Source organism: Oncorhynchus nerka, linkage group LG9a, assembly GCF_034236695.1.
Source record: "Oncorhynchus nerka isolate Pitt River linkage group LG9a, Oner_Uvic_2.0, whole genome shotgun sequence".
Classification (NCBI taxonomy): Eukaryota; Metazoa; Chordata; class Actinopteri; order Salmoniformes; family Salmonidae; genus Oncorhynchus; species Oncorhynchus nerka.
This window is the reverse complement of record NC_088404.1, coordinates 35,354,892-35,373,290: the sequence shown is the minus strand read 5'-3', so window position 1 is coordinate 35,373,290 and position 18,399 is coordinate 35,354,892. Positions and strand designations below refer to the sequence as shown.

At 42.1% G+C, this 18,399-nt stretch overlaps 1 long non-coding RNA gene across 6 annotated transcripts; it reads right to left on the bottom strand.

Annotated features, from left to right (window-relative positions):
- Positions 1-6,810: 6,810 nt before the first annotated feature.
- LOC115134216 (uncharacterized) lies at positions 6,811-18,198 on the bottom strand. 6 transcript variants are annotated; one of them, XR_010464709.1, is made up of 5 exons: positions 16,646-16,831; positions 15,781-16,524; positions 14,309-14,360; positions 12,821-14,186; positions 6,811-7,622 (listed from the first exon to the last, which is right to left on the bottom strand). It is a non-coding gene; the product is annotated as an uncharacterized LOC115134216 (long non-coding RNA). The 6 variants fall into 6 exon arrangements; XR_010464711.1 differs by having other exon boundaries at positions 6,811-7,608; XR_010464706.1 differs by lacking the exon at positions 6,811-7,622 and adding an exon at positions 18,037-18,198 and having other exon boundaries at positions 13,392-14,186; positions 16,646-16,711.
- Positions 18,199-18,399: the final 201 nt, after the last annotated feature.

Here is an 18,399-nt window from a genome sequence, read left to right as displayed (position 1 = left end):
ACAAGGCCAAATCTACATGGGAGTTTCTTACCAATAACACAGTGAATATCATGATCCACAATATCTCCACTCAGGAGGAGAATACTTATCTAATCAACCTATATTAGTGTTCTGGTTTTTATTGATCTTAAAATAATTTTAAATATTTTTTGCCACTTTGACATTGCAGAGTATTTTATGTAGAACATTGACCAAAAATTACAATTAAATCCATTTTAATTTCACTGTAATAGAATACAATGTATTTAGCCTCCCCGCAGACATAACAGTGGTTCAAGTCGAGAGTTCACTCTCTATTGGCCATTTTACTGTTAATGGTTAGACAGAGAGGCACATGGAGGGTACTATATGACGTTTTGTGTTAATGGTTGACCAGGACAAGATATGGTTCTTGACTTTTATAAAACACATCATCTGACTACTGATAAATCCTGGGCGGTGTCTCTTGTAGGCACACATGGGAAGATACTGTATGTATAGGCACATTATTGAAAAGGGAAAGTTCTATAGTACTTCTTTGTCATTACCTACTTTGCCTTGGTACATACTCCCTGGTACCAAAGGGGACCTTGTGTCACTTTACTTGACAGGGTAAAGCACACTTTATGAGGATATTTTGTTTATCAAATCCCTTAGGAGACGATTCTGACCCGAGTTATTGAGCACGTGTAAATACATCGTCATTCCTTTTTATGCACTTTTTTCACTATGCTTATTCTGACCTTGAACTTAAGAATGAGAATAGCATGCTGTTCACCAGCTATTTGTTGAGGTGGAGATCTAAGAAATGAAGGTGTGGTGGAGGCGTATCTACAGATAAGCCATATTCTAACCTTGACCTAATTCCCTCATAATTCCTTCACCATTATGCAGGTGGAAACCATGAATAAGGTTGAGTGAACCTGGCGCTTCCAAGTGGAAAAAGCATCTACTAAAGTGGGAGGGTTTTTAGATGTTGAATTAAATGTGTATGTTTTTCGAAATATGTACAAATTCATTTAAAATGAAAAGCTGAAATAGGAATTTCACCATGAAGCCAATGGGACAGAGTTGAATAACATTGTAGTTACTCCACAATACTAACCTAATTGACAGAGTGAAAAGGAAGCGTGTACAGAATAAAAATATTCAAAAACATGCATTCTGTTAGCAACAAGGCAGTAAAGAAAAACTGCAAAAAATGTGGGAAAGGAATGACCTTTTTTTCCTGAATACAAAGCCTTATGTTTGAGGCAAATCCAATAAAACACATTACTGAGTACCACTCCATATTTTCAGGCATAGTGGTGGCTGCATCATGGTATTCATATGTTTGTAATCATTAAGGACTGGAGAGTTTTTCAGGATAAAAAAAGTTACGGAATGGAGCTAAGCACAGGCAAAATCCTTGAGGAAAACCTGGTTCAGTTTGCTTTTCACCAGACACTGGAAGATTCATTCACCTTTCAGCAGGACAATAACCGAAATCCCAATGCCAAATCTACACTGGAGCTGCTTACCAAGAAGACAGTGAATGTTCCTGAGTGGGCGAGTTACAGTAATGACTTAAATCTGCTTCAAAATCTATGGCCAATGATCAACAACCAATTTGACAGAGCTTGAAGAATTTTGAAAAGAATAATGGTCAAATATTGTACAATCCAGGTGTGCAAAGCTCTTAGAGACTTACCCAGAAATACTCACAGCTGTAATCACTGCCAAAGGTGATTCTAACATGTATTGACTCAGTGGTGTAAATACTTATGTAAATGGGATATTTCTGTATTTAATTTTCAATCATTTGCCCAAATAATATTAAACATGTTTTCACATCAGTGGCAGTCGGTGCAGTTTAAGATGAGGGAGGATGATTATTCTTTTCATGAGCCTTATTCCTATTATAGCATATTGGATGTCATTAATATTCCATTCACCCAGTTCAACGTAAAATTGATAGGTTTAGGCTACTACATGATACAAACATTTTCCCTATACCCATCATTAGGTTGCTAGCCTAAGAATGAAAGGTTATAACGTAGGTGCACACAGGTTAAAAGAAAATGTTGAGGTGACGGGCAGTGACACATGCACAGACAGTGACACATTCAATAGCGCATTGCACACTTTTGCCTGCATCAAGCTGATCTAGGGTGTAATCATTAGTCCAACAGTTGCAAATAAGAGTTTTTAATGGACAAATTCAGGTATGTTTATCCCCGTTTCGTTCAGTTCGTTTTCGTTTAAGAAATGTTTTTCAACTGAATCGGAGGAATGAATAGACCCCTGATCACACGTAAATACAGTTCACTTTCATAGCAGCCACATACAAATAACTTGTTGTATTGCTTATCGCATCTATGGGCTCTCCTCCTCTCACTTTTTCCCTTTGCTTGTGGACTTTAATGCATGATCTGTAACAACCACTAACCGCTACACACAGCCTACATCATTGTCACCATATTAGCTCTAGTAACATCATAGTCAACATAGCTAATAGAACTAATGCGTTAGCAAACCCACTACAATCATGCAGTACAGTCAGTAACCAGTTTAGCAGTTACACCGGCGGGCCCCGGGGGAAATTAATTAGTAAAGCCAAAAGCTTAACTTGACTTGGAAGAGTTCCAGTATTGGATAGTCAAAGTCAGCTAGCTAACATAGCATCCTCTGTTTGAGCTGGGTTTTTGAGTAGGCTTAAGCATTAGCTAGCTAAGTAAGTGAAAGGTGACAAAAATGATATTTCTAGTAATCTCTCTCTCTCTTGCTCTTCCTTCATTTTTGAATAAATTAATTTGTTCAAAACTGTTCAACTATTGTCACCACTTTTTATGCACTGCAGTGTGAGCTAGCTTTAGCTTATTCTTTCAGTACTAGATTCATTCTCTGATCCTTTGATTGAGTGGACAACATTTCAGTTCATGCTGCAAGAGCTCTGATAGGTTGGAGGACGTCCTCTTGAAGTTGTCATAATTACTGTGTAAGTCTATGAAAGGGGGTGAGAACTGTGATCCTCCTAGGTTTTGTATTGAAGTCAATGTACCGAAAGAAGAACGGAAGCTAGCTGTCCTCTGGCTACACCATGGTGTTACCCTACAGAGTGCTGTTGAGGCAATTACTGTATTTGGTGACTACAAGTCAAAAGACTCCGTGAAGGATTACTATCGGAAGGAAAGCTCTGGTATGGACACACTCTGGATATTTTTCTATTTATCATTTCATTCGGACCGCAGGGACAGCTCGCTTGGAAGGACTTGAACTCCTAGAATTCGTCAGCCGCGAGTAATCTCTGCAAATGAATGAGCTGCCCTGTTCAATGCAATTTGATCAAGCATACTATGGAAGTGCAAATGTGCTTAAAATTGGAATGTTAACTTGGAAATGGAATTCCAAACACAGCGCTGTGAAAACAATTAAGACGTTTGAGTTTGGGAAACACTGGGCACCAATGCACAATGTGGCCTAATCAAATGTCTAATATTAGGCCTAACGCAGAAATACAATGCATCAATGGAACGCAACTAAAGGATCTAAAGATACTGCGTGTTTAAACTTAATTAAAGGGGACAAAACCTATAATGGAATGAAATGTTTAAATGCATCTAAAATGCCAAACTTGCACATGTTCAATGCAAAATGGGTCCATACGCTGAAATGGATGACTGTGTTTTCAAAGCATTAAAGGAGGTCTAAAGGGGCATTGCATTTAACAATCAAACCCAAAATGATGTCATTGTAAATTGAGAGAATTAAAAGTGAATGATGGAGGATGAAATTCCTGCCTCACACAGGAAGCAGCGCAGGTCCTAATCCAGGCACTTGTCATCTCCCGTCTGGATTACTGCAACTCGCTGTTGGCTGGGCTCCCTGCCTGTGCCATTAAACCCCTACAACTCATCCAGAACGCCGCAGCCCGTCTGGTGTTCAACCTTCCCAAGTTCTCTCACGTCACCCCGCTCCTCCGCTCTCTCCACTGGCTTCCAGTTGAAGCTCGCATCCGCTACAAGACCATGGTGCTTGCCTACGGAGCTGTGAGGGGAACGGCACCTCAGTACCTCCAGGCTCTGATCAGGCCCTACACCCATACAAGGGCACTGCGTTCATCCACCTCTGGCCTGCTCGCCTCCCTACCACTGAGGAAGTACAGTTCCCGCGCAGCCCAGTCAAAACTGTTCGCTGCTCTGGCCCCCCAATGGTGGAACAAACTCCCTCACGACGCCAGGACAGCGGAGTCAATCACCACCTTCCGGAGACACCTGAAACCCCACCTCTTTCAGGAATACCTAGGATAGGATAAAGTAATCCTTCTCACCCCCCCTTAAAAGATTTAGATGCACTATTGTAAAGTGGCTGTTCCACTGGATGTCTTAAGGTGAACGCACCAATTTGTAAGTCGCTCTGGATAAGAGCGTCTGCTAAATGACTTAAATGTAAATGTAAATGAAATTCCAAAAAAGACCCCACTGGAGAGGGCAGAAGAGCATTTCAATTCATTCTATGCGGCCCGGAGAGGCAAATTTAGAGTGTGTACACGCAAAATGAATGAAATAAAAGTAATTATTGTTGACCGAGGAAACATTGAAACTGTGAATGAGGGTCTTGAAACATTTTAAGGTTTTCTCAATAACCCCTTACCTGCTCTTTGCTAACAGCTCTCTGTGTCAATATTGAGATTCCAAAACAGAACCGTTGCTAGGATACTCACTGACACTGCAGGCCATAATGATGAGGAGATAGAAGACAGTGGCTACGTGAAATCATGCAACTTTTGACCCGAAACAGCTAATAATTCCACTTTGCAACCACTTACCAGCGTCGTCTACTTCTCTGCTACTGAAATCTGGCGTTTGGACAAAAAATGATATATGGATCAATATTCACAGCAGTTTATGTGACCACATCAACAACATTTTCTGTAACATTCTTGCAAACAACGTCCGTTTTGACCACTATCGCAACAAGTTAGACAAAAAGTTAGAGCATATGGGATATTTGTCTACTTCTCTGCTATTCATATCTGTACGTGGAATCAAAATATTCACTACGGAACTCACTGTTTTTGTAACTGCATTACCACGTGTTCTTCCAACTTTTCCCAAACAACTGCTGTTTTAACCACAAACGCCACAAGGTTGAGAAAATGTTTCTACGTTATGAAATCTTCCCCTACTTCTCTGCTTTTCAAATATGTGATCGGATTGGAAATCGTGTGAACCGATCTGTAACATCAGCCATTTTTGTAACCCATCGCCTGCTCTCTTCTAACAACAACTGTCTGTGTCATTATTGAGATTCCAAAACGGACCCGTTGCTAGGATACTCATTGACACTGAGGGCCAAAATAATGAGAGAAAAAAGTCACCACAAACAACCACATAACTTTTGACCACATTTAGTATCCACAACCACACAATTACATACCACAACCCCACAACTTCTGACAGCAACCACACAACTGCTTACCATATCTAGTGAACACAAACACACAATTACACAACTTCTGACCACATAACTTCTGATCTCCCACTTAACTACTGACTATATCCACACAACTACTGAACCACATACTACTGACGACAACTTCTGACCACATCTAGTATCCGCAACCACACAATTACATACCACAACCGCACAACTTCTGACAACAACGACACAACTGCTTACCATATCTAGTGACAACAATCATACAATTACATACCACAACCACACAACTTCTGACCACACAACTTCTGATCACACATTTAACTACTGACCATATCTACACAACTACTGACCACAACGACTGAACCACATAACTACTGACCACAACTTCTGACCTCAACCGCACAACTTCTGACCACATCTAGTGTCCACAACCACACAACTCCTGACCGCCATCACACAACTTTTGACCACAACCACACAACTATTGAGCACAACCATACAACTTCTGACCACATTTAAGGACCACAACCACACAACTATTGACCACAACCACACAATTTCTGACCACACAACTTCTGACCACATCTAGTGTCCACAACCACACAACTCCTGACCTCAACCACATAAACTTCTGACTGCAACCACACAAATTTTGGCCACAACCACACAACTATTGAGCAATCAATCAATAATTAAAATATATATATATAAACACCTTTTTACATCAGCCGATGTCACAAAGTGCTATACAGAAACTCAGCCTAAAACCCCAAACAGCAAGCAATGCAGAGATCAACCATACAACTACAATACAAAATCTGAACACAACCACCCAACTTCTGACCATATCTAAGGACCACAACCACACAATTTTTGACCAGACAACTTCTGACCAAACATTGAACCACTGACCAGAGGGGTTGGGTTAAATGCGGAAGACACATTTCAGTTGAAGGCATTCAGTTGTACAACTGACTAGGTATGTATCCCCCTTTCCCATATCCACACAACGTATGACCACAACCACACAACTACTGACCATGACTATTGAACCACATACAGTGGGGCAAAAAAGTATTAAGTCAGCCACCAATTGTGCAAGTTCTCCCACTTAAAAAGATGAGAGAGGCCTGTAATTTTCCCCAGTAATAACAGCCTTCATTGTACAAATGCAGTGTGGCAGATAGCCTAGCTGTTAAGACTGTTGGGCCTGTAACCAAAAGGTTGCTGGTTTGAATCCCTGATCAAACTATGTAAAAAAATCTGTCAATGTGCACTCAATGTTAAAGTACTTAATTGTAATTTTTTGGCAAAATGACAATAAAAAAAATGTGGACGTGTACAGTCCTGCTGACAGTGAATTATTATGAAATATTTCTATGCTCTGTCAAATCAGTGAAGTACTTCTGGTTGATGTGTCTTAAAATTCCTTGGCTTATGGGAGGCCCATGTTTTATTCCCAGACTTATATCAGGTAATAATCAAATCAAATCAAATTTATTTATATAGCCCTTCGTACATCAGCTGATATCTCAAAGTGCTGTACAGAAACCCAGCCTAAAACCCCAAACAGCAAGCAATGCAGGTGTAGAAGCACGGTGGCTAGGAAATACTCCCTAGAAAGGCCAAAACCTAGGAAGAAACCTAGAGAGGAACCAGGCTATGTGGGGTGGCCAGTCCTCTTCTGGCTGTGCCGGGTGGAGATTATAACAGAACATGGCCAAGATGTTCAAATGTTCATAAATGACCAGCATGGTCGTATAATAATAAGGCAGAACAGTTGAAACTGGAGTAGCAGCACGGTCAGGTGGACTGGGGACAGCAAGGAGTCATCATGTCAGGTAGTCCTGGGGCATGGTCCTAGGGCTCAGGTCCTCCGAGAGAGAGAAAGAAAGAGAGAATTAGAGAGAGCATATGTGGGGTGGCCAGTCCTCTTATGGCTGTGCTGGGTGGAGATTATAACAGAACATGGCCAAGATGTTAAAATGTTCATAAATGACCAGCATGGTCGAATAATAATAAGGCAGAACAGTTGAAACTGGAGCAGCAGCACGGCCAGGTGGACTGGGGACAGCAAGGAGTCATCATGTCAGGTAGTCCTGAGGCATGGTCCTAGGGCTCAGGTCAGTTGAAACTGGAGCAGCAGCACGGCCAGGTGGACTGGGGACAGCAAGGAGTCATCATGTCAGGTAGTCCTGGGGCATGGTCCTAGGGCTCAGGTCCTCCGAGAGAGAGAAAGAAAGAGAGAAGGAGAGAATTAGAGAACGCACACTAAGATTCACACAGGACACCGAATAGGACAGGAGAAGTACTCCAGATATAACAAACTGACCCTAGCCCCCCGATGATTAATCATTGGATAATTATTCACAGCCATCCAACCACTGCATACAGTGTAGTTCTGAAAAGTTATACGTACAGTGCTGTGGAAAAAGTATTTGCCCCCTTTCTCATTTTTGATACTGTTTTGATAATGTTATTAGATCTTCAACCAAAACCTAATATTAGATAAGGGGAACCTGAGAGAACAAATAACACAACAATTACAAACTTAAAGTTTTGCAACACCCAATGCCCCTGTGTGAAAAAGTAGCTGCATTGACTCCAACCACACGCTTCCTGTAGTTGTTGATCAGTCTCTCAAGTCACTGTGGAGAAATTGTGTCCCACTCTTCCATGCAGAACTGCTGTAACTCAACAACATTTGTGGGTTTTCAAACATGAACTGCTCACTTCATGTCCTGCTACAATATCTCAGTTGGGATTAGGTCTGGACTTTGACTAGGCCATTCCAAAACTTCAAATTTGTTGCTTTTTAGCAAATTTAATGTAGACTTGATTGTGTGTTTTGGATCATTGTCTTGTTGGATGACCCAGCTGCGCCTCAGCTTCAGCTCACAGACGGATGGCCTGACATTCTCACGTAGAATTCTCTGATACAGAGCAGAATTCATGGTTCCTTCTAATTAGGCAAGTAATCCAGGTCCTGAGGCAGCAAAGCATCCCCAAAACACCATGCTTGAGTGTTGGTATGATGTTCTTACTGTGGATGTGGAATGCAGTGTTTGGTTTTCCCAGGCATAATGGGACCTATGTCGTCCAAAAAGTTATACTTTTGAATCATCTGTCCATAGAACATTCTTCGAAGAGTCTTGATGATCATCCAGGTGCTTCCAGGTGCTTTTTGACAAACTTTAGTAAACTTTTGGAAGACGTGTCCCATTATGCCTGCCGAAAACCAAACACTGCATTCCACAGTAAGAACCCCATAAAAACGGTCAAGCATAGTGATGGTATTTGTATTTATTATGGATCCCCATTAGCTGCTGCCAAGGCAGTAGCTACTCTTTCTGTGGTCTGGTCAAATTAAGGCAAGCAATAAATTGCCGCAAAATATCAGTCTCATCGTCAACAGTGAAGAGGCGTCTCCGGGATGTTGGCCTTCTAGGCAGAGTTGCAAAGAAAAAGCCATATCTCAGACTGGCCAATAAAAATAAAAGATTAAGATGGGCAAAAGAACACAGACACTGGACAGAGGAGAAGCATCCCGGGGTCGCCTCTTCACTGTTGACATTGAGACTGGTGTTTTGCAGGTACTATTTAATGAAGCTGCCAGTTGAGGACTTGTGAGACGTCTGTTTCTCAAACTAGACACTCTAATGTACTTGTCCTCTTGCACAGTTGTGCACCCGGGGCCTCCCACTCCTCTTTCTATTCTGGTTAGGGCCAGTTTGCGCTGTTTTGTGAAGGGAGTAGTACACAGCGTTGTACGAGATCTTCAGTTTCTTGGCAATTTTTCACATGGAATAGCCTTAATTTCTCAGAACAAGAAGAAACTGACGAGTTTCAGAAGAAAGTTCTTTGTTTCTGGCCATTTTGAGCCTGCAATCAAACCCACACATGCTGATGCTCCAGATACTCAACTAGTCTAAAGAATGCCAGTTTTATTGCATCTTTAATTCCAACAGTTTTCAGCTGTGCTAACATAATTGCAAAAGGGTTTTCTAATGATCAATTAAAATGGTAAATTTGGCTGATAAAATGCCTTTTAAAATGATAAACTTGGATTAACTAACACAATGTGCCATTGGAACACAGGAGTGATGGTTGCTGATAAAGGGCCTCTGTACGCCTATGTAGATATTCCATAAAAAATCTGCCATTTCCAGCTACAATAGTCATTTACAACATTAACAATATCAAATAAAAAAGTGTTATTTGTCACATGCGCCGAATACAGTGAAATTATTACTTTCAAGCCCTTAACCAACAATGCTGTTTTAAGAAAATACCTAAAAATATATATATAATAATAAATAAGTAAGAGATAAGAAAAACAAATAATTAAAGAGCAGCAGTAAATAACAATAGTGGGGCTATATACAGGGAGTACCGGTACAGAGTCAATGTGTCAATGTTCGGGGGCACCGGTGTCGAGGTATTTGAGATACTTTTGTACATGCGGGTAAGGGTTGTTAAAGTGGCTATGCCTAGATAATAACAGAGAAGAGCAGCAGTGAAGTGTGGGGGGGGTGCAAATAGTCTGGACTATTAGCTGCTCAGGATTCTTGGGGGTAGAGGGGTTAGAAGCTGGGGGTAGAAGCTGTTTAGAAGCTTCTTGGGCCTAGACTTGGCACTCCGGTATCGCTTGCCATCCGGTAGCAGAGAGAACAGTCTATGACTAGGGTGGCTGGAGTCTTTGATGATTTTTAGGGCCTTCCTCTGACACTGCCTGGTATAGAGGTCCTGGATGGCAGGAAGCTTGGCCCCGGTGATGTATTGGGTTGTACGCACTACCCTCTGTAGTGCCTTGCAGTCGGAGGCCGAGAGCAGTTGCCATACCAGGCAGTGAGGCAACCCATCAGGATGCTCCCGATGGTGCAGCTGTAAAATCTTTTGAGGATCTGAGGACCCATGTCAAATGGGGGGAATAGGTTTTGTCGTGCCCTCTTCAAAACTGTCTTGGTGTGCTTGGACCATGTTAGTTTGTTGTTGATGTGGACAAGATCTCAACTTGCTCCACTACAGCCTTGTCGATGAGGATGGGGGCATGCTTGGTGCTCTTTTTCCTGTAGTCCACAATAATTTCCTTTGTCTTGATCACATTGAGGGAGAGGTTGTTGTCCTTGCACCACATGGTCAGGTCTCTGACCTCCTCCCTATAGGCTGTCTCATTGTTGTCTGTGATCAGGCCTACCACTGTTGTGTCATCAGCAAACTTAATGATGGTGTTGGAGTTGTGGCCATGCAGTCATGAGTGAAAGGGAGTACAGGAGGGGACTGAGCACGCACCCCTGAGGGGCCCCCGTGTTGAGGATCAGCGTGGGGGATGTGTTGTTACCTACCCTTACCACCTGGGTGCGGCCCGTCTGGAAGTCTAGGATCCAGTTGCAGAGAGAGCTGTTTAGTCCCAGGGTCCTTAGCTTAGTGATGAGCTTTGAGGGCACTATAGTGTTGAACGCTGAGCTGCAGTCAATTAATAGCATTCTCACATAGGTGTTCCTTTTGTCCAGGTGGGAAAGGGCAGTGTGGAGTGCAATAGAGATTGCATCATCTGTGGATCTGTTGGTGCGGTATGAAAATTAGAGTCGGTTTAGGGTTTCTGGGATAATGGTGTTGATGTGAGCCATGACCAGCCTTTCAAAGCACTTCATGGCTACAGACGTGAGTGCAATGGGTCGGTCGTCATTTAGGCAGGTTGCCTTAGTGTTCTTGGGTACAGGGACTATGATGGTCTGCTTGAAACATGTTGGTATTACAGACTCAGACAGGGAGGGGTTGAAAATGTCATTGAAGACACTTGCCAGTCGGTCAGGGCATGCTCTGAGTACACGTCCTGGTAATCCATCTGGCCCAGCGGCCTTGTGAATGTTGACCTGTTTAAAGGTCTTACTCACATCAGCTGTGGAGACGTGATCACGCAGTCATCCGGAACAGTTGGTGCTCTCATGCATGTTTCAGTGTTACTTGCCTTGAAGCGAGCATAGAAGTTATTTAGCTTGTCTGGTATACTCGTGTCACTGGGCAGCTGCTGTGCTTCCCTTTGTAGTCTGTAATAGTTTGCAAGCCCTGCCACATCCGACGAGCATCGGAGCCGTGTTGTATGATTCGAAATACAGTCTACACAGTATTTCTGATCAATTTGATTAATTTTTTAATTTGAATGGACAAATAATGTGCTTTTCTTTCAAAAACAAGGACATTTCTAAGTGACCACAAACTTTTGAACAGTAGTGTAGATCCTAAGGTTATCTTAGATGACAAAGCAGGAACAAAGAGATGCCTTCTTGGCCAGAGTCCTGGAAGCCTAGGAAATGAGAATTGATCATACAACTTTCCTCCATGGACTGGATACAGGATAAGAGGGAGAACAAAGGCATTTCATTCAATTTATGAGGGTGTAACCTTTCAACCCAAAACCAACCCCCATTCACCAAACAAAACATACCAAGTTTACAGACTAGCCTGACCATCAAGGCCCAATCTGCACAGGGTGTCACAGCGTCTAAAGGCTTGTGTAGTGCATGAGAGCAATGTAAATAATTCCTAAGAAGTCCACCCTGTACAGATATCCAAGCCCTTTGCATAGAGTAATTCAGAGTTCACCCTATACGAATACAAGTAACCACAGAGATCATACAGTACATCCATATAGAGAGCGTCAGAGTTATCCTCAGTGAACAAGTTTAAGAGAGATACCAGACATGGATACTATAGTATTACTCTATCATATTCAATAGTTAGTCCTCTGAATAGTGTAACAGAGAGATACACTTTGACCACTCAAGGGGAAGGGCTGACTAGTCCTTGGGCATTGTCCTTTGTGCTTTCCTTGTGATCCTGGACCATCTGACATGCAGCTCCAGGTGACAGAGAGCACATCAATTAGGGCCAAGCCTACAAGTCTTCAACCTTTTCTCGTCCAGGGACCCTTGTCCCAGGAAAAGCAGCAACCCAGGCACTGTCTAAGACCCCAAACGACATGTTTTTAGTCTGAGGGAGAGAGATGGCATGGGGGAGTGTGTGATGGTTAAAATAATGAATTGGACACCACATAGGCAGGTGGATGCACTGCGGCGGTCCTCGTTGTTGTAACGCACTTAGCGCGTAGTGGGTGCGGAGTCAGGCGCAGGAAGCAGAAGGTAAAGAACAATGTTTTATATATATATATCCCTTTAAGCGCTAAATGTGGTGATGCTGTGTTGTTGAGATCATGCAAGACACAAAAACAGAGGCACAAAGAATGATTATTATTATTATCATCCCACCCATTCAGTCAGCTCACACCAGGACCCCAGATAGCCTATTCCCCACAGTGGGACTCAGTGGTGTTTGAATGAGGCCCTGCATGGGCTCCTCATTGGCTTTAGTCTAGGAATCTGCTAATTCAATAAGCTACATGTGAGTTGTCAACACTCACCTTAAGTCTCACCTCCTGCATCTTCTTCGTATTAATTTCTGTCAGTGTTTCCACCAATTCTGCAATGACAGTGTTTTTGTTCAGAACAGGCCTTGGAGGGAAGATCTGTCTGCACTGGGGGCAGCTGCAGACAAGCTTCTGATCCCAGAAGCATTTAATACAGTCCATACAGTAGCTGTGTCCACAGGGAATAGTCACTGGATCCTTCAGTATCTCCAAACAGATTGATCAACTGATTGAGTCCATGGCTTCTGCCATTTTGAAACGCAAGCAGACTGAGCTGAAGAGATGAGTTTATTTTCCAATTGTGCTGAGATGTAGGCTTAGGAGTGGCTCCCACTAACCCATATAACATTTCACTTCCTGGATCTGAACTCACATATCAGATACCAGGTCTGTCACAACCATAGAGAGAGAGAACTTTCTTATTGTAAGTTTGAGATTGAATGACATTTAATAGAACAGCCATAACCCTTCAAGTCAAAGCTCCATAACTGTGGACCGGAAGCCATTTAAACATCAACTCAACAAAACATATACTACAAAAGAAACATCCATTCCATGAGCTACATCAGATTGCATAGAATTTATTTCAACAATCAATGCAAACAGCTCATTGTCAATGGAGCTTGTGCAAAGCTGATGTCTAACAGATTAAATCCCTTTCATTGAAATGGACTGCATCCTCTGAATAGTGCACGGGTGCACTCACTTGTAGATTGTATTACTGTTTTCATAAAGGTATCATGTTATTGTGTCAGGCTGAAAAAGATTTTACGATGCTTATGAACACACTGAAAGTCAATGAGTGTAGATAAAACTTTGTTAATTTACTATATTGGTGTCAGTATCTTCACAGATGATCCATAACCAGGACCAACCCAGAATCCAGGGTAGAGGGGCTGAGTGAATGTGGTCTGGACTCTGTGGAGGAGGGTCATCTTGTCAGAGACACTGTAGAAGGACAGAGTTCCTGCCTTGTGGTCCAGGTACACTCCTACTCTGGAGGAGCAGGGGGTAGGGATATCAGTATTGATATTATTGTGCCTGAAAGAGCAGATAGACGGATCACAGACCAATGTCCAGGACTGATAATTTCGTCCAAAGCTAACATCCACTCCATTTCCTCTCCTGCAGATCCCTTTATAAGACACGGCAACTTTACACTTGCTCCCACTCCTTTCTACCTCCCAGTAGCAGGTTCCAGACAAAGCTTCTTTACACAACAGCTGGCAGTAGAAATTAAATCTGTCTGGATGGTGAAGATAGGACTCAGCATTTTCACTCCTGGTCACCTTCCTGTTCCCCTCAGACAGACGCAGATATCTATTAGCTGTGTTGGGGTCCAATGTGAGCTGGCAGGAATCTGAAATTATTTTGAAAAAAAAACATTGTGTTTGCATGTGTCTGTATACCTGCACGCATTTGTGTGTAGGTCAGGCAGGCTAGTGAAACCGTATTTATAGTTGTGTGTAGATATTTACTCACATTTCAAGAACTCCTCTCTGGTATTGGGTTCAGGAGGTGAAACAACCTTCATCTTTGCACGGTACCCGTTAGGAAACACATAGAGAAGAGGGGGGTTCATTACAACTAATTTAATCAAACAAATAACTCTGCCCAACAACATCCTCCCCCCTCACATGAGCTGAACTGTGTGAACTGCAACTTATCTCATGAACTGTATTCACATGTAATGTTTTTGTTGTAATATTGTTTGTGATCTACATTGGTGTATGCATTTGAATGGATAGTTTACCAAAATTACAAAATGACACACTGGTTTTCCTACCCTGGAGTGAGCAGTATGGCAGCAATCCATGCTTTTGTTTTATTTCCCTGGAACTGTTTCCAAATGCTAACGTTTTAGTATTTGTGGTACAAATCCCATTCAAGTCATGGTACCGATATAAGTATTTTTCACGCATCATGTCCAAATCATCCAAAAGCATTTCAAATTGTTTGTGAAACTCAACAAAGTCTCTTATAGATGATTTGAACATAATGCGCGGAAAATGCTAATATTGGTACCATGACTTGAAAAGGATTTGTGCCACAAATGCTAAAACGTTAGCATATGGAAAAAGTGCTAGAGAAACTAAACCAAGCATTCATTGTCGTCATACCTTGTCCATAGACTGCTTACAGGGTATGAAAATCAACATGTAATTTTATAATTAGGGTGAACTATTAGGGGATCGCAAGTGGCGCAGCAGCCAATGGCACTGCATCTCAGTACCCGAGGCGTCACTACAGACCCTAGTTCGATTCCAGGCTGTATCACAACCGGACATGATTGGGAGTCCCATAGGGTGGTGCACAATTGGACTAGCATCGTCCGGGTTAGGGTTTGGCACAATTGGCCTAGCGTCGTCCGGGTTAGGGTTTGGCACAATTGGCCTAGCGTCGTCCGGGTTAGGGTTTGGCCGTCATTGTAAATAAGAATTTGTTCTTAACCGACTTGCCCGGTTAAATTATATATATATATATCCCTTTAAGATCTAAATGTGGTGATGCTGTGTTGTTGAGATCATGCAAGACACAAAAAAAGAGGCACAAAGAATGATTATTATTATTATCATCCCACCCATTCAGTCAGCTCACACCAGGACCCCAGATAGCCTATTCCCCACAGTGGGACTCAGTGGTGTTTGAATGAGGCCCTGCATGGGCTCCTCATTGGCTTTAGTCTAGGAATCTGCTAATTCAATAAGCTACATGTGAGTTGTCAACACTCAAATCAAATAAATCAAATCAAATGTATTTGTCACATACACATGGTTAGCAGATGTTAATGCGAGTGTAGCGAAATGCTTGTGCTTCTAGTTCCGACAATGCAGTAGTAACCAACGAGTAATCTAACCTAACTATTACAAATCTACTACCTTATACACACAAGTGTAAAGGGATAAAGAATATGTACATAAAGATATATGAATGAGTGATGGTACAGAACTCACCTTAAGTCTCACCTCCTGAATCTTCTTCGTATTTATTTCTGTCAGTGTTTCCACCAATTCTGCAATGACAGTGTTTTTGTTCAGAACAGGCCTTGTAGGGAAGATCTGTCTGCACTGGGGGCAGCTGCAGACAAGCTTCTGATCCCAGAAGCATTTAATACAGTCCATACAGTAGCTGTGTCCACAGGGAATAGTCACTGGATCCTTCAGTATCTCCAAACAGATTGAACAACTGATTGAGTCCATGGCTTCTGCCATTTTGAAACGCAAGCAGACTGAGCTAAAGAGATGAGTTTCGTTTCCAATTGTGCTGAGGAGTAGGCTTAGGAGTGGCTCCCACTAACCCATATAACATTTCACTTCCTGGATCTGAACTCACGTATCAGATACCAGGTCTGGCCAGCAGAGGGGCTATAAGTGGTCTGTCACAACCATAGAGAGAGAGAGAACTTTCTTATTGTAAGTTTGAGATTGAATGACATTTAATAGAACAGCCATAACCCTTCAAGTCAAAGCTCCATAACTGTGGACCGGAAGCCATTTAAACATCAACTCAACAAAACATATACTACAAAAGAAACATCCATTCCATGAGCTACATCAGATTGCATAGAATTTATTTCAACAAACAATGCAAACAGCTCATTGTCAATGGAGCTTGTGCAAAGCTGATGTCTAACAGATTAAATCCTTTTCATCCTCTGAATAGTGCACGGGTGCACTCACTTGTGAGCTGGCAGGAATCTGAAATGATTTTGAAATAAAACATTGTGTTTGCATGTGTCTGTATACCTGCACGCATTTGTGTGTAGGTCAGGCAGGCTAGTGAAACCGTATTTATAGTTGTGTGTAGATATTTACTCACATTTCAAGAACTCCTCTCTGGTATTGGGTTCAGGAGGTGAAACAACCTTCATCTTTGCACGGTACCCTTTAGGAAACGCATAAAGAGGGGGGTTCATTACAACCAATTTAATCAAACAAATAACTCTGCCCAACAACATCCTCCCCCCTCACATGAGCTGAACTGTGTGAACTGCAACTTATCCCATGAACTGTATTCACATGTAATGTTTTTGTTGTAATATTTTTTGTAATTTACATTGGTGTATGTATTTATACATACAAGGGCGAGAGAGAGAGAGAGACACAGCTGCATGCGAGTTCAGTGAACTGTGTTTACTCGTGATCAGGGGTGTATTCATTTCACCAATTCTGTTGAAAGGGATTCTTAAACGGAAGTTTCTTAAACTGAAGCAAACGGAACAAAACAGCGATCAACATACCTGAATTTGTCCAATAGAAAGTCTTGTTTGCAACTGTTGGACTAATGATTACACCCTATATCAGCTAGATGCAGGCAAGAGTTTGCAAGGTGGTACTGAATGTCACTGTCTGTTCATTTGTCATTGTCTGGAACCTAAAATGTATCTCTGTTACATTGAACAGGGTAAATGGAATATGAATGATAGTCAACCAATATGCTGTAGTATAAATAAGGCCATGCTCATGAAAAAACAAATCGTCCTCCCTCATCTTTTAAACGGCACTGGCAAAGTGATATTCCCCAACGCAACTCTAAAGTATAATACATCCACAGTCCGATTTCAACAAATGTGTAATATTTTGTTTACACTTTTCTCATTGTCTTTGTTGAATGTATATAACAACATTCTGACCTCGCTCAGAATGATTTAGTCCAAATGGCAGGATTACACTATTTGTACCCGTTTGATCACTTTTAAATCGGGGATTTTTATTTTGAAAGGGAATGGCAAACGCCACTATTTTGGCTAGTTTCACACAGGTACGTGCGACGTCCCTATTGCTCCTGATATGTATGTAGTTCGCTAGCTAACCAACACATTTTCTCCGGTAGCTAGTTAAAATAAGAGATTAACTTCAAGCAAAACATTAGAAAATGTAGCTGGCTAAATGCTTTCTATGATAAACCTGTTGGCAAAAAAAGACCTTGCTCTTTCATTGTAAACGTCTTATGTTGTGTAGCTTAGTTGCTAGCCAAATAGCTTTACATTATTTTATTTTGTGTGAAAACTATAGTTGCACGCCCCCGAGTAGCGCAGCGGTCTAAGGCACACTGCATTTCGGGTGCAAGAAGTCCCTGATTCGAATCCAGGCTTAATCTCATCCGGCCGTGATTGGGAGTCCCATAGGGCCTCGTCCGGGTTTGGCCGTCATTGTAAATAAGAATGTGTTCTTAACTGACTTGCCTAGTTAAATTTAAAAAATACATACATCTCGGGTCAAGAGTCCATTTATGCTTGATCCGAAAACGCGGACGCCATATGGGTGGTATGGTGCAATTGCAAGCCAGATTGGAGGAACACAGAGGCCACATTTAACTCTACCGCATCGCCATACGCCTCTTACATTTTAGGGCTCCGCATTAACCGTAGGTGAGGGTGGGAGGTCCTGTATAAACACAAACTCACTTCACATCTCTGAGCTGCTCGGAAAAGCCCAAGTATGAATGCCGAGCAGAGGCCATATCACCGTAAATGTTGCAAGGCCTATGCAGCGCTTTAAAAAAATGTTTGATGGTGTGCGTTTTTAAAATGCAGATTTCTAAAAGCTAAAGCGACCCCTGCCCTGTTGGCC